The 21,238-nt window shown below is 45.4% G+C and overlaps 1 protein-coding gene and 1 long non-coding RNA gene across 5 annotated transcripts in view; one reads left to right on the forward strand and one right to left on the reverse strand.

The window, feature by feature from the left end:
- Window positions 1-5,621: 5,621 nt before the first annotated feature.
- LOC131831803 (uncharacterized) lies at window positions 5,622-13,168 on the reverse strand. Of its 2 annotated transcripts, XR_009353808.1 has the most exons (5): window positions 12,045-13,168; window positions 9,504-9,640; window positions 8,409-8,507; window positions 6,751-6,809; window positions 5,622-6,317 (listed from the first exon to the last, which is right to left on the reverse strand). It is a non-coding gene; the product is annotated as an uncharacterized LOC131831803 (long non-coding RNA). The 2 variants fall into 2 exon arrangements; XR_009353807.1 differs by lacking the exon at window positions 8,409-8,507 and having other exon boundaries at window positions 12,045-13,167.
- A 79-nt stretch (window positions 13,169-13,247) lies between these two features.
- The window catches only part of G3BP1 (G3BP stress granule assembly factor 1), a 32,776-nt gene continuing 24,785 nt past the window's right edge, over window positions 13,248-21,238 (forward strand). Inside the window, exons 1-2 of one of the 3 annotated variants that reach the window (XM_059174095.1) lie at window positions 13,257-13,392; window positions 15,106-15,173. The gene's annotated coding sequence lies outside the window, so the exon portion shown is untranslated. Of the gene's footprint in view, window positions 13,393-13,693; window positions 14,120-15,105; window positions 15,174-21,238 lie in introns of those variants that run through there. The other 2 variants (XM_059174094.1, XM_059174096.1) reach the window with 2 other exon arrangements.

Here is a 21,238-nt window from a genome sequence, read left to right on the forward strand (position 1 = left end):
GGGAGCGGCTGGGCAGCCGTTGGCCGCCGTGGCGGGCGGGGCCGGAGATTCCCGGGCTCGCGCACCGCCGGGTCGGCCGGCCCCCAACACCAACTGGTCATTTTTAGACCACGTGCTCCGTGTCAGGTGTGTCTTACCGGCTGGGAATACCAGGACCCCGCAGGGAAGACGGCAGACTCCGCCCCTCCCTAAAGGGACAATCACATTTACTCCGGTCAATGAGTCCCCACCCGGAGCCCGCGCGGGGCTGGGTACCCAAGGTGCCCTCGTGAAAAAGACGTCGCCCAGTCGGGAGGCGAGGAAGCAGGCGGTGAAAAGGCAGTGTTAGAAGGGCTGTATCCTGGGAGCGAAGAAAGGATCTCTAACTCAGACTGGGGTGTGTTGGGGGCGGGAGACAGGGTTCCGGAGGAGGCGGCTCCGGGCGGAGGTAATGAGAGTCAAGGGTGGAGAGTACACGTTCCTCGGAAGAAGGAAGAGGAGCTAGTTGGGAAGGAGGGAGGCAGAGGGAACAGCAAGTGCACAAGTGGGGAGACAGAGTGGGCTTGAGAGGCAGGCACAAAGTGAGGTGGAGAAATGAAGAGACAAGGCTATGAGACCCACAGCCATGGGGGAAGACCATGAAGGCAGAGGTGCTCTCAGACACTAACAGAGAAACAGGCCTGCAGTCAGGCCCCATCTCCTTACACGGGAGCATCGGGGCGGTGCGCCCTCCTTGCGAAGTCCAAGGAACCTGCCTGTCAGAGTCAGTAGTTTCAGAGAGCTCGAATCAACAGAACTGCTTGGACAGCTTATTAATAACCCAGCTTTCTAGGCTTTGCCCTTGCTTCACTGCCCCTTACTCTCAAGGTATACTTTTAGTACCCCTCCTCTGCTTGGTTTGGGGAACCACTGGTTGAGGAAAACTGTCGTTTTGATACATGAAAGCTTTTTGAGAAAGTGTGCTCATTATTCATTGTTTCACTTCCAATTCACCCTTTACGTTTGCTCTATGAAAATGGATCTAGACCCTTTTTAATTTTTTAAAAAAGGTTTTTATTTGGCAGAGAGCGTGGACAAGCAGGGGGAGCTGCAGAGAAAGAGAGAAGCAGACTCTGTTGAGTAAGGAGCCTGATGGTGGGGCTCGATCCCAGGACCCTGAAATCATGACCTGGGCCAAAGGCCAAAGCTTAACCAACTGAGCCACCCAGGTGCCCCAATCTGGACCCTTTCAATATTTTCTTTTTCCTTTGCCCACTGGCAGGATGTTGAACCGTGCTTGTCAGTAGAGGTCCTGGAGACACACTGGAGGGGGAAAGGATTTACTTCCTTGTTCTAGTGTGCTCACTCTCCAGGCCCTTGCCATGTGGTCCGTTGCCCCATGCCCATCTTCTGAGGATGGCTTCCTCGGCACCAGGCTCCTGCTGTTCCCAGGGACTGGCAGCACCTACCAGCCAGCAGCTTCCTCCAGCGTCTGCCCTCCCTCGTGTACTTTCATAGCAGACTGACTTCAGTGAAGTGCCTCTGTGAATAGCTTTTTCCAGCACCCTAGAGGGAAATTTTCCAGCCCAGAGGGTGGATTTCTAGCAAGTTCCACAAGCATGGCATCACAGCCACTTCTCTGCCATTCAGTGGGCCACAAGGCCTGGAGCTCAGCCTAGCGTGGGGGTTGGGAAAGTCTTCCTTGGATGCTCTATGGACTATCTTGGCCCTACCAGCAATGGCTCCTCCTGTATCTCTACTGTTTATAGTTTTTAGAGCTCTCTTGTTACTACTAGCTGTTGCCTCATTATCACAAACTCATTATAACCTTTAAACTCTCCTAGTTCAAGTTATGGTGTGGTTTCCCTCTCCTGATTAGATTCACACTGATACAGAGAGTGACCACAAGCTGGCTACCTCAGTTTAGGGAAAAGGCTGATGGATCCACCCTTGGCCTAGGCTCAAGGAACACAAAATGCAAGGGATAAATCTAGGCCAGGACGAGTCACTGACTCACACTGGCCCTGAATGAAGAGGCCCACGTCCAGCATGGGGGACGGAAGGAGGATGGGCGTGAGAGCCTGTGTTAGTCTGCTCTGACTACTATAACAAAATATCACAGACTGGGAGAAATAAACCACATTTCTCACAGTTCTCACAGTTCTGGAGGCCGGGAAGTCCAGGTCAAAGTGCTGGCTATTCGGTTCTTGGTGAGGTTCCTCTTCCTGGCTTGCAGACGGCTGCATCCTTATTGTGTCCACATAGCAGAGAGAGTTAACTCTGGCATCTCTTCCTCCTTTTACAAGGGCACCAGCCCTATTGGATTAGGGCCCCACTCTTAAGACCCCATTTAACCTTTGTTAACTCTCTAAAGGCCCATCTCCAAACACAGTTACATTGGAGGTTAAGGCCTCAACAGTTCAATCCATATACAACATATAGAACCATATAGAGCAGAGTTGAATTTTAGCCCTCTCATGTGCCAATTACCTCTCTAAGCCTTAATATCCTCACTTAGAGAACAAGGATAGTTAAGGTGACTATATGATTTTTTTATCCAAACCTGAGAGTGGGAGGAGACGCCAGGACAGTATGCATACAGCGTGACTGTTATAGGGGTTCCTCAAAGAAACCTACTTTGTGGTATTATTGGGAAGAATATATATGATACTGTAGGCAAACTCCCTAGCACATTGCTTGGCACAGGATAGGCATCAAAAAATATTAGAACTCTTCTAATTGCTGGAATCACTCCTGGCTTCCCTGCCACGGACTCCTCCCCTACAGGCAAAATGCTCACCCCTTACCCCTTCACACCTCTTTCCCACCTGCCAGGCATTTCCTTAGGTGAAGTGAAGGCAAGGTTCAAACTTCAGGTAGCACTGGGTGCAAGTGTGTACTGGGATTAGAAAAGCAAGATCGCTGTAGGGGCAAAAGGGGTAGGAGGCATTAAAGGAAAGGCAGAGGAAGAGAGAATGGGGGAGGAGGGGAGGCGAAGCAGAGACAGGCAGCGTTATGGAAACTCATTAGATATGACAAATGGAGAGAGGAAAATGTGCAGCGTTAGTTCCTGTATGCAAATGTCTGTATAAATTCCTGTTGTTTACATACAAATAAGCCTGAAAGGAACTACAGCAAGTGTTACAGAGGTTATCTGGAACGGATGCAGACTGACAGGCTCCCTATGTACATACTTTTTTTAAAAAATGTCTAATAGCACAAAAGGATGTAGAGGGAAAAGCCAGTCTCCCTTCCACCCTGACCACCCCTTTTCAAACTAAAGGCATCTATACGGAATTTTGCACCTTGCTTTCCTCGCTTTATAAAATATTGTGGAGCTTCTTTTTTACTTATATATATCCCCTTCATTCTTCTCAGGTACATAATTCTGTATTTTTCAGTTGTACCATAGTTTATTTCACCAGGCCCTGTGGCAGATACCATTGGTTGGCTAATCCAACACTCAGTCCCAGCCTTTTTACTTCTGCTACTGTAAAGGCTAGATCCCTAAGTACCCTCAGTACTTGCTTTCCCATCTTCCCTTCAGCCAGGTGTGCCCATGTGATGTGGCTCTGGCCAGGGAGTCAGACAGAAATCTGCTACAAGGTTTCTGGAAAGTTCTTGCTTTCTTCACCAGGGGAACAGATACCACTCCTTTCCCCTTCTTGCTGAGAATACTGACATGATATCTAGAGTACAACCGTGAGGGAAATGCCAAGAGAATCACAGAGATGCTGGTCGGTGTGCTCACCAGCCCTTGCCAGCTGCAGACTTGTTAGGTGAGAAATATAAGTCCATGTTCACTTCAGCGACAGCTACTCAGACTTCCTGGTACTTGCCCCTGACATATACCTGATACAGTCCCCCATTGATAGACATATAGGTGGCTTCCTATCTTTTCATGCTAATAATGATGATGTAATGACAGTCCATATATATAGATCTTTGCTTATAAGTTTACATAGAATGAATTCCTTCTGTGGAATGGCTATTCATTTTCAATTTTGATAGAGTCAATTGCCTCTCAAAGACGGATGAACTATGTTTTCATATCTTCAGATCTATGTGTACTACCCCGACCCATTCCAATATATATATTCTACGTGGTTTTCATTTGTTTTTCTACTTCTCTTTGCCATATTTTCTATATTAAATATGTATTAGGAATCACAGAAAAAAATATTTTTAAGGAGCAGGATTCAGGAATTCCGAGCTCCAGACCACCCAGCAGTCTCCTAGTGGCCCTGTAAACTTGGATAAGTCAGTTTTTTTTTTTTTTAAATATTTTATTTATTTATTTGACAGAGAGAGATCACAAGTAGGCAGAGAGGCAGGCAGAGAGAGAGAGAGGAGGAAGCAGGCTCCCTGCCGAGCAGAGAGCCCGATGCGGGACTCGATCCCGGGACGGACGAGAGATCATGACCTGAGCCGAAGGCAGCGGCTTAACCCACTGAGCCACCCAGGTGCCCCTGGATAAGTCAGTTTATCACTAAACCACAGGGCTGGGAAATGTGCCCTTTCTGGCAGGCAGTGTTATTGTGAGGACAGGAATCATGTGTAGATGACAGGCTCACAGACGACGGGGTGGTGCCTTCTCCCTGGACCTCACCTACTGGAGTGGCCCTTTTGCAGATGCTGGGGTCAAGCTCTGCAAAGAAAGGCCTTTGTGAGCTCTTGTCCTCTCCCTTGCAAGGGTCTGTTTGTCGTGTTATAACACAGGCGCCCGCTAGCTGCCTCACTGCTTTCTCCACCAACAAACCCTCAGCTTGGGATCAAAGGTTCTGAGCTGAAAGGGCCCTTGGAGAAGTACATGTAAGGGAAGAGGGTGGGCTTCAAAGCACAGGGGATGTGGGGTGCAGGCTTGGCACAGGCAGCCTGGCATGAGGCATCGTTGCAGACTGTGTGATGCTGACCTGAAGGATTCCTCAAGTGCTCAAGTGCTCAAGATATATTTCGATTAGTTGACAACATTTATAAACATGGGGTTTGGTCGCACAACAACGTGAATGTACTTTTAAAGCCAGGGAACTGTACACTTAAAAGTGGTTAAAATGGTAAATTGTATGTTCTGTGTATTTTACTACAATTTAAAATCTATTTGTAGACTGACATGTAAATGTAGTTGTGCCTATAAGACCAAGAAAAGCATTTTTTTAAGAAAAGCATTTTTATGAAAAATTACAAATAAAGTTTAAAAAAATAAATTCAACTGTAGTCCTCTTGTTTATTATTTTTTAAAGATTTTGTTTATTGATTGGACAGAGTGTGCACAAGCAGGGGGAGCAACAGAGGGGAGGGGAAGAAGCAGGTTCTCTGCTGAGCAGGAAGCCCTATGCTGGGCTCTATCCCAGGACCTTGGGGTCATGACCTGAGCTGAAGGCAGACACTTAACTTAGCTACCCAAGTGTCCAACTATAGTCCTCTTAGAAAGAATATTTTCATTATAAAATATTTAAAATTGAGAGCCAAAGGGCATTGGGGTGGCTCAGTAGGTTGAACGGCTATTGTTGGTTTTGGCTCAGGTCATGATCTCAGAGTGATGAGACTGAGCCCCGTATCAGGCTCCATGCTGGGCATGGAGTCTGCTTGAGATTCTCTCCCTCTGCCCCTCCCTCCACACGTGTGCATGCTCTATCTCTCTCAGATAAATAAATCAATAAATCTTTTTTTTTAAGATTTTATTTATTTGACAGACAGAGATCACAAGTAGGCAGAGAGGCAGGCAGAGAGAGAGGGGGAAGCAGGCTCCCCGCTGAGCAGAAAGCCCGATGCGGGGCTTGATCCCAGAACCCTGGTATCACGACCTGGGCCGAAGGCAGAGGCTTTAAGGCACTGAGCCACACAGGCACCCAATAAATCAATAAATTAAAAAAAAAAAAAAAGTGAGGACCAAACACTTTTATACCATTAATAAAATGTTAAGAAAGAACAGTGAGTAATCCAGATTTTGAGTATCTGCTGAAACACTGGTAGATCTGGAAATTTATCTGTAACTGGCAAGAAAGGCCAGTTAAGGCTATTGCAACAAACCATCACAAAACCTCAAAGGCTTAAAACAACATATTTCTCCACCTTGTTTATGTCATATGACCATTGCAGGTTGGGCAGTTTGGAGGATTGTTTCTGTGCAAATGATTTTTCCTCAGGGACCCAGGTTGAGGGAGATTCTCTGAACAGAATGATATTGAATATGGGGGCTAGTGTGGGGAGGGAAGACCTCAGCAAATAATCACTGGCTCCAAAGACCTTTCTTCCTGGAAAAGATATGTGTCACTTCTGCTCACGTTGTGTTGGCCAAAGTAGGGCATGTGGTCATGCCTGTCTCTAAGGGGGCGGGACAGAATAATCTTGCCAGGCACCTGGAAGGAGTGGAAACAAGCTATGTTAGAAAACAATACAATAAGTCATAAAAATGAAAAGAACAGCAGAGGGAATTCAGTCAATAATATTGTAATATTGTATGGTGACAAATGGTGACATTTATCACGGTGAGCATTGAGTAACGTATAGAATTGTTGAAGCCCTATGTGGTGTGCCTGAAATCAATAGGACATTGCCAATTGTCAATTATACTTCAATTAAAAAAATATATGTATATACAAACAAACGACCACCCAAGCCTCTTCAGATAAGGCATGAAATCTTGCTAGCACCTTAGGGTGCTCTGAGCACCGCATCCAAAGATCAGAGGACAAGTGTCATGCTGTCCCCTGACTCCTTTATTCTCTGTCAGACTTCTTAAGTATCAGGGACTTAAAGCTCTTTCTATTTAATGAGAGATGTTAGACAAACCTGTGTTCAGTTCCTGGCTGTTCTGGGCAATAAACCTCTCTGAACCTCAGTTTCTTTCCCTGGAAGAGAAAGACAATAATTAGACCTATCTCAATTATTAGCATTATTATGAGAAATAAGACAATGTTCATAAAATGTTGAGTTCAGTACCTGGTATATAATAAGTACACAGAAGCCACTCTTAGGGTTGTGCCAAGTTACTTTTCTTTTGATATTTTATTTGAGAGTGAGAGAGAAAAAGCAGGGGGAGGAGCAGAGGGAGAGGGAGAGAGAGAGAATCTCAAGTAGACTCTGCATTGAGCGAGGAGCCCAATACAGGGTCAGTCTCAAAATCCTAAGATCATGACCTGAGTTGAGATCAAGAGTCTGATGCTTAACCAACTGAGTCACCCTGTTGCACCACCCTCATTACTTTTTTTTTTTTTTTTTAAGATTTTACTTATTTATTTGACAGAGATCACAAGTAGGCAGAGAGGCAGGCAGAGAGAGAGGGGGAAGCAGACTCCCCGCTGAGCAGAGAACCCAATGTGGGGCTTGATCCCAGGGCCCTGGGATCATGACCAGAGCCGAAAGCAGAGGCTTTAACCCACTGAGCCACCCAGGTGCCCCGCCTCATTATTTTTTAAATTTTATAATACATGGAAAGATTTTTTTCCCAAGATTTTATTTATTTATGTATTTGTTTGAGGGGGGGCACGAGCAAATGCAGAGGCAGAGGGAGAAGTAGGCTCCCTGCTGAGCAGGGAGCCCGATGTGGGGCTCAATCCCAGGGCCCTGAGATCATGACCTGAGCTGAAGGGAGATGCTTAACCAACTGAGCCACCCAGGCACCCCTACATGGAAAGTTTCTTAATAAATTTTAAACAATTCAGATAAAGTGAAAGTTTCCTTCAAACCCTCATTATCCAAGTTTTCCAAAGAGAAGGACTGTCAGATTACTGTACATTTTTAAAAACATTTTTTTATTATTTAGGATTCTATTTATTTAAGAGAGAGAGAGAGAGAGTGCACAAGCCAGGAAGAGAGGCAGAGGGAGAGGGAGAAGCAAGTTCCCTGCTGAGCAGGGAGCTTGACCTGGGGCTCAATCCCAGGACCCTGGGATCATGACCTGAATAGAGAGGGCAGATGCTCAACCGACTGAGCCACCCCAGTGCCCCAACTGCTGTACATTCTTTCGACACCTTGGTCTGTGGTTTCACAAACCCTGATATATATATATATATATATACACACATATGCATATATTGTTTTTTGTTTTTTTTTTAGATTTTGTTTATTTATTTTACAGGCAGAGATTACAAGTAGGCAGAGAGGCAGGCAGAGAGAGAGGAAGGGAAGCAGCCTCCCCGCTGAGCAGAGAGCCTGATGCGGGGCTTGATTCCAGGACCCTGGGCTCATGACCTGAGCCAAAGGCAGAGGCTTTAACCCACTGAGCCACCCAGGCACCCCAAGTTTTTGGTATTTTTTTTAAGCACACATTACATACTGTCATAATTCTTAAGATGTTCTTTTCAATAAACTACATCCTCTGGGGTTTTATGTTATATATGGGTACTATTATAATATATATTTTAAAAAATTTTTAATCCTGCTTACTAGGATTTGCCATGGATCCCAGAATTCTCAGATCACCTGGAAAACTATCTCTGTAGCATTACCTGATGGCATGTTTGAGGACATGAAGGACTATTCCAGCCTTTCAGGGATTTCTGAGGAGGCCAAACCCCTTTTCTTACTCGGGGCTATATTCTTCTTCCCTGGGTAATATTGACAAGTAGGTAAATGAACATGGGCTTGAAGTCAGAGAGTCCTAGTTTCCAGCCCCAGCTGTGTGACTTTGGGCTAGTTAGCTGCTTACCCTCTCTGAGCCTGTTTCTGAGAAATGAGAACTATGGCTGTGGTCAACATTAAATGAGATTGTCTTTATAGAGAACATTCAGGTTGTCTAGCTCATAGCCAGCATTCCATAGTGTTTCAGGAAGGTGATATGCTTGCAGACAGTCAATGTCAAAAATGAAGGACTCCAATTAGGCATGTGTTTCTAAGCCAGTAAAGGGTCTCTTTAGATTTTTGTATGGTAAGGAGCAAAAGGAAAAGATGTTAGTAGTCTGGTAGGCAGGCTGATTAAAACTTTGATGCTTCATTTCCAAAATCCTTCATATACCTAAAGGAAATTCTTTTTGAAATTTATTTTTATTAAATATTTTATTTTTAAGTAATCTCTACACCCAGAATGGGGCTCTAACTCACAACCCTGAGATCTACAGTCACATGCTCCACCAACTGAGCCAGCCAGGGACCCCTATTTTACTTGAATTCCCATGTCATTAACAAACGGTGTTATATAAGCTTTGGGTGTACAATATAATGATTCAACAAATCAATATATTACTTGGTGCTCATCAAGGTAAGTATACTCTTAATCCCTATCCTGTTTGTTTTTTAAAGATCAAAGTTTCCACATTTGTAGTTCCTACACTTCACATATACACTTAACATTGAATTTCTTTTGAAAAACAGTACATGCACGTGTTAAAGAAATTATCAGTACCAAAGTGTACTTTGGATGAATGAAAACGAAGCTGCTCTACCCTGGCCAAGTTCACCTCCCCATTAGCAATCATTAACAGTTTCTTGTGACTCCTTCCAGACATAACCTGTGCCTACACAGCAAAACCATCCAGGAATGTGCAGAGACAACTACGGCAACGCAGTGATAGAAATAGAAATAATTGCCCCATGGCATCACTCACCCCTTTTTACTCTTTCCATGATTTTGCACTTTGCAGATCGCTCTGTAGCTACGCATAGATCCACCTCATTTTCTCTACGGTTGCTTGACAGTCCACTGTGAGAGCAGTTCCATACAGCTCCATACCTGTTTCATTTCCTGTCTTTCTAGGACAAGCCGTGTTGTCATGAATATTATACTAGATCTTTGTTCACAGGTGAGAGTTTAATGGTTAAAGACACATACAGGCACATATTTTTAAGCAACCTGCATAAATGATTAGCTGCGTTTGGGAAACACTGATCAAGTTGATAGTCTTAGGATCATTCCTTAACTAATATTCCCAGCCACCAATCCCCTCCCCGCCAACTAAAGTGTGTTTTCTGGGATCTTGGCCATGGTTTCTTCCTACTCTGATTCTCATAGCTTTGGGAAGAATTGGCAGAAGGAGAAGGGGGTAAAGTAGTATACAGGAGGAGTATGCAGACTTTGCTTGCCAGTGGAGAGGAAGACCAGCAGGAGGCTAGGGACTCTCTCCTCTGTGACTCAGGAAGCAGATCAGGGTGTCTCAGCTTTGGCACTGTTAAGCTTTTGGCCGGAAAACCTTTGTCATGGCAGGGGTGTGGTGTGGGGAGGATGGAGGGTGTCTCTCCTGTGAGTCTCTGGGTCTCTGCCCGGGTCTCTGCCCACTAGACGCTGGTAGTCCCTCTACCCAGCTGGGACTGAAGCTATAAGTCTCCTGGGGGAAAATCTCCCCTGACTCCCCTGCCTTAGAACCAGTGCTTGCTCTCTCCTGTGGAAGAATGGAAGAATGGCCACACGAGGGTTCTTGTCCTCATTCTCCCTCTGGTAATCCCAATTCCCCTTCCTTCCTTCCTTTCTTCTTATTTCCCATTACACAACACAGTGCATATGAACACAGTCTCATTGGACAGCTTTCAAATGATACATTATCCTCTTCACTCCCAACCTAGGGGATTTTCTAGGGGGAATAACTATTGTTTTAAATTTAGAATTCTTCCCTTGCACTTACATACTGATTTTAACATACAGAAATCAGGAGTTTTGTTTTTTGCTTTTTTAATCCTAAATGGGATTTCACTGTGCATTTTGTTGAACTTGATTTTTTTCAATTAACAATCCAAATGACAAACGAGGACCCATCAATATCTGCATATTCTACCTCATTCTTTTTTAAGCTGTTGCATGTATTCTATATTACTTGCACATGACTGGTTAGTCGGTTTGCCAACTGATGAGCAATTACATTTTCAGGTTCTAAGTATTTTTTTTTTAAGATTTTATTTATGCATTTGAGAGAGAGAGAGAGAGACAGAGCACAAGCAGGGGGAAAGGCAGAGGGAGAAGCTGAGGACTGGATATGGGGCTGCACCCCAGGACGTGGAGATCAGGACCTAAGCAGAAGACAGATGCTTAACCATCTGAGCCACCCAGGTGCCCCAGTTTTTTAGTATTCTAACAAAGCTGACAATGCTGCAGTTGCACACGCCGGTATATGCTTCTTTGTTTTTTTTTAAAAAAAAAAAAAAAAAAAAGGTGAAAAAGTGTGGCTATAAACCAAGAAGTACTATTATTGTTTTGGATGATACACACAATTTAAAAAAAAAATTTTTTTTTAAATTTATTTGACAGAGAACACAAGTAGGCAGAGAGGCAGGAGGTGGGGGGCGGGGGAGGCAGGCTCCCCACCGAGCAGAGAGCCCGATGTGGGCTCGATCCCAGAACCCTGAGATCATGACCTGAGCGGAAGGCAGAGGCTTAACCCACTGAGCCACCCAGGCACCCCTATACACACAATTTTTAATAGTGACTGCCAAAAAGCCTCACCAGAAAGCTGTTATCACTTAAAATTCGCTCCAAATGTGATTAAGAATAGCCTTGACTCTTATCACGGGCCATCTGGGTTAAATTACCAATCTGTAAACTTAAAGTTTTGAAAATCTGTTCTTCTTAGCATTTTAATTTGGAGAGTTGTCTTATAAAAGGAAATCTGCGAGTCCACCCTTTAAGAAGCCTTCCAGGGGCCGTTCTCTGCCGTCAGAATAAACTTCCAATTCCTTAGCAAAGCTGACCCCGTCTTTGCGGGGCTGGGGTGGTGGTGGTGGTGGTGGGGTTGTTTTTACTCCCAGAAAACTTTAGCGGACTCTCTCCTCTGGGCTGAGTTCCATCCGGTGCCTTCATAGTCCCGGACGCCTGTTCGCCTCTTTGCGGGGCTCCTGGCCCAGCAAAGTGCCCCAGTCTGTTGAACTGGTGACGGGGAGCAGAGAAGGCATCCAGATCATCTCTGATTCCAGCCCTTAATAGGAGTTTCATAAATGCTGAACGAGCTGGGCAATGGGGCAGTGGGACCTGGGGGGCCAGAAGGACGCTCTCACTAGGCTCCTGGGGGCGGCCGCGAGTCTCATCTGGGGCCAGACCCCGCGCAGGGAATGAGAGGGGACGCGCCCGGATCCCAGAAGGCTGCTGCCGGTGCCCCTTCTCCCCCGACAGACACCCCAGGTGCTTCCTCCCCAATTCTCTGCAAAACTTAACGGGAGATCACATGCCTGGAATGAGAATCGACCATTTCCTTCCAAAACGCTCGCGGTGACCAACAGAGGGCCCAGTAAAACAGAGAGACGTGGACAGGACCGGGCTGGAGCGCCACTCAACCCCTGAAGTGCTCCGGGAAACCTTTGCGGCGTCCGAGTAGGAGTTTGACAAATTGACCTTTTAAAGACGCAGCGGCGCGAAAGCAGCCCCCACACCCCGAGCTACTCGAACACTGCATGGCAATGGTGGAGACGCACGGGATGTTGCATGAAGGACCAACCGGAGCGGAGACCTCACAGGCTACGGTTCCTTGGCAGCAACAGACGGGAAAGAGCTCAGCGGGCTCCCACCAGCCGGCCGTCGGCCGCGAACAGCAGGGTCGAGTTCCGCGTTCTCAAACTCAACCGCACCTTCCCCGTGCCGCCTTTGTACGCGATCGCAGGTACACGACGGCGCTACTCTCCCCTCTCGCTTGCTCCTAAACTGTCGTCCCACAAGAGTGCTGACTAATGGTGAGAGCCAGCAAGTGCTCTTAGGTGGCCGCGTGGAAATAAAAAAGTTGCTACAGAAAGAAAAAAAAAAAAAACAACAAACAAACGGGAACTTTCGTACTTGGTTTCCCGGGTACCGAGCTGCAGAAAAGGTGGGAGAAAGGCCTCAGGGCCTAGACCCAACAAGTGAGGGAAAGAAAGGAAAGAGGACGGAAGCCCGGGCCAGAGGAACCTCTGAACATCCCCAGAGGGCACGGCGGCCCTGGGGCTCGGTCTCCTTGGCGCAGTCCAACCCCCGCGTCAATCAGATCCTTCTCGCTTTGCCATTGGCCGGGGGCTCCCTTGGCCTCCCTGGCGCCCACCTCCTAGTTGCTTGGGGTTTACTTCCCCAAAGTACACGGGCCCCACCTTGTGGAGCAACCGCTCCTGTATGGAAAACGGATCTCCGCCCAAGGGAACACATTTTAACGAATGGGAGCCGCCTCGCACACTTATTGGCTACCATGAATATCGGTCAAAGAACTTCCCACCCTCTTTTCCGCCGTCCTTTTAAGTAATTGGTGGCTCTCAGTGCCAATCCGTTACTAGGGAAACGAGATCCTCACAGTCTCATAGGCATGAGTCAAAGCCAATCAAGAGCCACGCCTTCATCCTGAGTCCCTACCCAATTGCTGCTCGAAGAGCCCAGAGGACGCAGTCGGGATTGGTCGCCAGCCTGCTCGACCTGGCCGCAACAAGTTAGGCTGAGTCGCGGTTATATAGACCGGCGACGGAGCACGCGTGTGTGCGGACGCAGTTGCGTGAGGGGATCTTTCCTTCTGCCGTGCTGTGGAGCAACGCTTGTTCCTCTCCCGCTCAGCCGCGCAGGTATGCCGTGTTGTGGGCGGGGCGGGACGGCCCAGGGACGAAGAGGAGCTGGGACGCGTGTGAGCGAGAGAAGTCGCAGCGGTCGTGGCGGTGGCCGCCGCGCTAGGCGTGCACCGCCCCCCCCCCCAACGGCCGCAGGCGGGCGCACGAGCGCGCGGAGTTTCCCCGCCCCCTCCTCGCCGCGCTCCCACCGGCCGGCCGGCGCGCGTGGCCGTGTCCGCGTCCCCTGCGTGCGCGTGCCACACCCAACGGTCGCGCGGGGCGAGAGCGAGCCGCGGCCGCCGCCCGGGCCCCAGGGCGATCGCGGAATCCGGGGGCCCCGCGCGGCCCGCCCGCCGGCCTTTCCCGCCCGTCTCCCTCCCCGCCGCGCGCCCGCAGATCCTTTTCCTGCCCCGGCGACGGGTTCCAGCTTGGTCCGGCCGGGAGGAGGCTTTATTTAGCAGCGGGGGCGACACGAAATCCCCAGGAGGTTTTGGGCTCGGGAAGCAGAGGTGCTGCTCCCGGTTTTACAGGGAGTAAAGGGGGAGCAGCCAAGGCACGGATGAGTGGAAGTAATAATTGCTATTTGTCCTGAGCCCACGCTGTGTGCCAGGGGCCTTGCAGAGCAACTTGCGTGGCTCTCCCGTGCCCCCACAACGGTCCGGAGAGGTAGGTGCCGCGACTTGGCTTTTTGCAGTGGTTGCGGACGTCCAGTGGTTGCGGAAACGTGGTCAGAGGCACGGCGACGGTAAGGGGCAGGTGTCGGGTGGAACCGAGGTCGTGTGTCTGCTAGGCCCCCAGCCTGTTTCCGTCCTTGGGCCGGCGCCCTGCGCGGTCGCAGGGCGCCGTGGCCCCCGGAGCACGGGTCCCCGGGGGTAGCGGCATCAGCCCGAAGAGGCCAGCTGCAGCGCGGAGTGCGGCGGCATTTGTGCTTGAGCCACTTGTGGGCTTCCGGGGAGACGCGGCTTGGAAGTGGGATTGTGACAAAGGACACGAAGGGCTTTGGGCTTCCTTTCTACGAGTGTGCGCACGGAAAGCTGATGGATGTGCCGCCCTCAGAGCTTCCGGAAAAAGTAGAAAGACGAATAAGTGCAGATGAACGTGGACGGTGTTCCTTCTCCGATTTGATGCTCGGCGCGATGGTGGGAAGTTCCCGGCAGCCGCAAGTTAGGCTCTGCTCTTAACACCTTGAAACCTTTTCTCCCGTCTTTCCTTTACGGGGCAGACTTGAGAAAGACCTTTGGGAAGATAGTTTAATTCTCGTTTTGCAGTTGGAGAAAAAGCGGGTTAGAGCGATGAGTTTCAGATCTCGCCGGCATGTGTGGGTTGAGATGTGAAGTTGGGACGGAAAGGATGGTGCCCAGTTATAAATTTAAGCTCTGGAGCTTATGCTAGGTGAATTACAGGTGATTGAGGTGTGTTGGAAGTCTTTCCCTTGGGGCAGTTGGGATCTTGTGTGGATGAAAGCCTCTTCACATTCAGTTCAGTTATTTCGCGTCTGCTGTTGGGCTCCTCTATATACGACTATGGAAGATACCTTCAAAGATGAGCATATATTTGTGATTTTTAAAAGCCAGTATATTCCTTGGCTTTAGAAAATCGTTGCAGATCCAGGACATTACTTAATATCACAAATGTCTCTATTTGAGATAAAACTAATAAGTTTTGGCACTAGCTCTTCTGAATTATTTTGGCTTGGAATGGCTTTCAACCTTTTTTTTTTTTTCTTTTTAGAGCCTTTAGGATTAGTTTTTTAAGAAGTTTTTGCAGTCAGAGGGAACACAAAATTTCCATCCTTGCAAGTAAGTTAAAAAAACTACAAGGAAGCTTGATATCTGTAAGTGTTTCCATTTACCCAGTAGTTTCCATGTTTCTTAACAGAAAGTAGCAATAGATAAGGGATCAGAATCTTCTATGGCCCAAGTTCTTCAGTTGGTGTTGCCATAAATAACAGATTGCTTTAGAATATAACATTGTTTTACGTGGCCTTCATGTAGCAATTCTAGTTACACTTATTTAGATGGATTACCTTATTAGCATTTTAGGCTTCAACTTTTAAAACATAATGACATAGGTTTAAACTGTAAACTTGGTGTCCACTAATGGTGTTACTGCTTGAAGTAGAATATGTCAGAAAGTAAAATACATCAGAATGAAATTTCCTTGTGCAATAATAGAATTTTGATTCCTTTTCAGATATTTCTTAGCATATTCTTTCCCTCTGGTGAATGGTTATCACTTGGGTAGGAATATGAAAACTGTGGTACTTAACAGTTGGTAGCCTGGCATATCTCCTTTGCACACATTTATTAAGAACAAATGAAGCAGACTGTAATAATGTAAGACTGGTTTGCCTTCCTTCTGCCTAGCCAAGTTAGGTTACTTTTGTTATTAAATCCTTTCTAAGTTTTTGTACTTCAAACAGATAGAAAAGTAGGCAGTTCTTTGTTCTTTATTTAACTCACATTGTTTGCTGTTCTCAGCTGACAGTCCGCTAAGGGTGCATCAGAAGATTTGGTAATGTTCGTTGCTGACCTGTTTCGCAGTAGTTCTTTTTCTTGTAATTTGATTTTAGTTATCTTAGTACTTTGCCTTGAAAGTAAAGGGTAGAGGTTAGTTTAAGGTGTTTTTTTTTTTTTTTTTAAAGTAATTTATTTATTTAACAGATCAAAAGTAGGCAGAGAGGGGGAAGCAGGCTCCCTGCTCAGCAGAGAACCCCATGGGGAGGATGGGGGGTCGCGGGGGGATGCACTCTATCCAAGGACCTAAGACCATGGCCTGGGCCGAAGGCAGAGGCTTAACCCACTGAGCCACGCAGGCGCCCAGTTTAAGTTTTTATACATTTGTGAATTGCATATGGTTCAAAGGATCGATGGAGCAATGCTAAAAGATGAAATTTAATATAAAACCTGAATTCCTGATGAATCATTTTTTTTGCCACTTTAGTAAAATTACTTCTTTGATTTTTCAATATTTTGTAATTGGGTTGTTGTTTTAAATATTTTAGAATTCTTCAGATAGGCATTATATGTTCATTGGAAAGGGACAGAGTTGTTGGAGTAGGTGGGGATAAAAAATGCCCCCCCACCCCCACCCCAACAGCTAGTGGGAAAAACCTTTAGTTGCAACACTGTCCTTCGAACCATGGAGTTAAATTTAGACTCAGCAATTGTAATCTCACTTGTAGTTGGTGATAACACTGGTGGTTAGTTAGGTTTATATATTTTTAAATCTCAAAAGTCACCTTATTCCTTTTTTTAAGTATTCTTGGACCTTGTATTTGGCCTTGGTGGAGAAAGCTGAATTGCAAGCCAGGTGGTAAAGAGCTAGGAATAATCTGCTCATGAAGAGTGGGCTTTATAAGACAGAAAGTAATTAAAAATTTTTCACAGGTTGTGGCCTTAGTAAATGTCTTTAGATGACTTAGATAGATTTCTTATTTTGTCCTCTGGCAGTTAGTCATGTTGTAATATTGTTTAGCTGTTCAGCTTGCTGTATTTCAGTTACTTTATAATAATTATTTTTAGAGATTTATTTATTTTATTTTATTTTATTTTTTTATTTTTATTTTTTTTTTTTTAAAGATTTATTTATTTGACAGAGAGAAATCACAAGTAGACAGAGAGGCAGCCAGAGAGAGAGAGAGAGAGAGGGAAGCAGGCTCCCTGCTGAGCAGAGAGCCCGATGCGGGACTCGATCCCAGGATCCTGAGATCATGACCTGAGCCGAAGGCAGCGGCTTAATCCACTGAGCCACCCAGGCGCCCCGAGATTTATTTATTTTAGAGAGTGTGAGTGTGCTGGGGGCATGGAGATGGAGGAGGGGGGCAGAGGGAGAGAAAGAGAGTCACAAGCAGACTCCATAGTGAGTGGAGCACCACTCAGGCTTGGTGTCTCACACCCAGAAATCAGGACCTGAGCCAAAACCCCAGAGTCAGCCGCTTAACTGACTGAGCCACCCAGGTGCCCCAGGTATTTAATAATTATTAAAGTAGATGTTAAGAGATGGTTCAGAGAAAGGGGCTTCCTAGATGGGACAGACTTCTACTTTGTATGGTTGTCATCCTTGTGGCTTTTAATTTGAATGGCTGTGTAACAGTATCATTGTGTATTTGTATAGTTCTTTTATGTTCTAAGAGTGCTCTTACATAGCTTAGTAATCTTGTGTTTTCTCTTATAAAAAGCATTGAGGCTCTGAAACCCAAGTAGTTGTCTAAACTGTTTTGTAAAGCTTATGTATGTAGTAGGGGACTGTAGACCATTATTTGCTAGCTATTTCCTTATTCAGAAAAGTTTGAAAGATTTAGAATCTGGAAGGTACAGGTGTGACAACTACTTAATTTCCAGGCTTTCTTAGGCTGTGTCTCAAGTATGGCCTGTGTGTGGACTCTCTGGCTTGCCTCATCCCGATATGGAGTGAGTCATGCTTATTTTATTCTTCGGGTTGCAATCCAGGGGTATCTAACTTATTTTGCTTTTTTACTAATTCTGTTGCTCACACTGTTCTTGTTTTGGCCCTTGTGTCCTTTCATGTTCCCTGTTCTTATTTTGTTGTTGTTTTTAGCATTTTCTTTATCAGTTAAGTCTCACTTGTATTTTGCCTTTGTCAGTCCTAGAGTCAACCGTTTCTCCAAAGATCTACCATGAAGAATTTTGAAGGGAAGTGACAGGTGGTAAATGTGAAGAGTTTAGAAAATAGATTGAACAGTAGATCTAGTGACGTTGATACAAGCAAGCACATGACAAGGGGGAAGGACAGAGAACAAGCAGACTCCCTGCTGAGCAGAGAGCCTGACTCCTGAGGTCTTCTGGGCTCTGATACCAGGACTGAGATTATGACCTGAGCTGAGTTAGACACTTAAGCTACTGAGCCACCCAGACACCCCGTTAAATTTTAGTATGATGTGATGCGTGACGTGAGGTTCATTTTTTTCTGTAGATATGGATGTATAATTGTTCCACCATTTGTTGAACAGAATATCCTTTTTTTATTGGATTATCTGCACTTAACGTTGAAAATCCTAGTTGTCCATATATGTGTTTGTATATTTCATAACTATTCTGTTATGAGGTTCTATTTGTCTGTTTTTACAGACTATTTTAAAAATAATTGTACCTGTGAACGTATATTAAAAACACTTCTAAACATGTTCAGAAGCATACAGTATGTATTTGGCAACTAACTTTTTAATGTAATATTTTTGAGATCTATTTCATGCTGACTTTGACTGCTATAAATAGGATGACTTTATGTCTTGGTTTCCCAGGGACAGCCCTAATTCACTCCAGTTAACCTGGAGTAATTATAAATAGTACTGCTTTTTAATCTTTTAAGTGCCCCATATGATTATGTTAGATATAGAGGTTTGAATGTTAGGGATAAACTGCACCTTAATCCGTTACCTGTTTGACAGACACATAGGTGGTTGTTTTATGTTTTAGAAATAAGGTGGCTAATTATTTGAGAAATTATTTCTCAAGTTGATGTCTTTTGTACACGGGTGAGTTTCTTGTGTACAAATCTAGAAGAGAATTGCTAGATTCATTGGACTTTTGGATTTTATAAGATAACTGCAAAATCGTTCTTCCCTGTGGTGGGAGCAGTTGACACTCCCTTCAGCTTCACAGGTTCTCTTTTCCGGACTTCTTGCCAGTGTTCGATATTGACTGATACATGTTTTTTAAGATTTTATTTATTTATTTGGGAGAGAGACCGAGATAGTGAGAGAGAACCCTCGCTGGGAGGAGAGGGAGAATCCGGTTCCCCATTGAGCAGGGCTCAATATCAGGACCTTGACTTAGATAACCTGTGCTGAAGGCAGACGCTTAACCAACTGAGTCACCCAGGACACCCATGTCTTCTTGACTGATATTTTATTTTATTTTTAAAGATTTTATTTATTTATTTGACAGAGATCACAAGTAGGTAGAGAGGCAGGCAGAGAGAGAGAGGGGTAAGCAGGCTCCCTGCTGAGCAGAGAGCTCCATGAGGGGCTTGATCCCAGGACCCTGAGATCATGACCTGAGCTGAAGAGGCTTTAACCCACTGAGCCACCCACTGATACTTTAATACTTTGGGGATCTTCTGTGTGAAGTGATAGATTCTATCTTTTTATTTTTAATTTTTAAAATTTATTTTAAAAGATTATTTATTTAGAGCATGTGCCAGTGCAGGGGAGGGGCAAAAGGAGAGGGAGAAAATCTCAAGCAGACTCCACACCCTAGTGGGAGACCAACTCTGGGCTGGATCCCGTGACCCTGAGATCATTGATTTTTGCCAGAGTAAGCTGTACTATTAATCGAGGTGGATTATGGTTCGTCTTCATGCTTCCCTGCTCTGGGAACATAAATGCTCACAGCTTTTTAGACTCGGTTAAAGGAAGCACACTTGACATTCTTTGTGAACTTTAGCAAAATTATTGATGGAAATTTCTTTAAAGCTGTCATGCAATTTGGTAACTTGGGATTAAGTAGACATTTTGAAATTTAAGAGTAATTCAGCAGTCAGGGTAAATCCACCAAAAAAATGCATCAGTGATTATGTTAATCTGAGAGATCATTGACATTTCCATTAAATGTTACTTTACTGTAACATTTATTGATGGTGTTACGTGCTTTTCGGATCAGGTAAGAAAAGGATGAAAATTGAACTTTTTTAATTCCATGTAGGTAGCTAATAATTCTGTTACCTTAAACTTTTTTTTCTGTACTGTACCATAATCATGCTTTCATTGTTTGCTCTGATGCTTTCATTGTTTGCTCTGAGGAATCTGAATGCCAACACCAAATGGTATTGTTGGAAAAATGATAGTGTTATTAAGCCAAAAGTGAATTCTTTCCTAAAACTGGAAAACTTCAACAGAAAGTTTTCTGATACAATCCTTTATTTGTTTATTTATTTATTTATTAAAGGATTTTATTTATTTATTTGAGAGAGAGTGAGAGAGAGCATGAGAGGGGAGGTCAGAGAGAGAAGCAGACTCACCGTGGAGATGGGAGCCCGATGCGGGACTTGATCCTGGGACTCTGGGACCGTGACCTGAAGTGAAGGCAGTCGTCCAACTGACTGAGCCACCCAGACCCCCTGTTATTTTTTTAAATAGAATCTTTGACATCTTTTCTTTAAAATATTTTATTTATTTATTTGACAGAGAGAGAGATACAGTGAGAGAGGGAACACAAGCAGGACAGAGGGAGATGGAGAAGCAGGCTTACTGGTGAGCAGGGAGCCCAACGGGGGGCTTGATGCCAGGACCCTGGGATCATGGCCTGAGCTGAAGACAGACTCTTAACAGTTGAGCCACCCAGGTACCCCTGATACAGTCCCTTAAAAAAGCAAAGTAAATTGGGGCACCTGGGTGGCTCAGTGGGTTAAAGCTTCTGCCTTCGGCTCAGGTCACGATCCCAGGGTCCTGGGATCGAGCCCCACATCGGGCTCTCTGCTTAGCCGGGGGTGGGGAGCCTGCTTCCCCCTCTCTCTGCCTGCCTCTCTGCCTACTTGTGATCTGTCTGTCAAATAAATAAAATCTTCAAAAAAAAACAAAACAAAAACCAAAGTAAATAGATAGATCTAAGACCAATTTGAAGGTGAAACTAAGAACTTTTTAGGAGAATGCTTAGCTCTTAGACATTAGCCCTGAAGTTCTGAGAAAGTAACCACATAAAACTCCCTGCACATGAAAAAGTTGAAATTGGATCATCCATATTGCCTGCTAGGAATTAGAGGGAGATGAATGGTCCTCAGATTTGTGAAGTAGCCCACTCATACTAATTAAAAATCACAGAGTGGAGTTAGTTTATGGAATTACAGTTCTGATTTTAAAGATCTGTTCAGGAGAGCTAAAATAGGTAAGATAACTAAGATAACT

This window comes from Mustela lutreola, chromosome 5 (genome assembly GCF_030435805.1).
Source record: "Mustela lutreola isolate mMusLut2 chromosome 5, mMusLut2.pri, whole genome shotgun sequence".
Lineage (NCBI taxonomy): Eukaryota > Metazoa > Chordata > Mammalia > Carnivora > Mustelidae > Mustela > Mustela lutreola.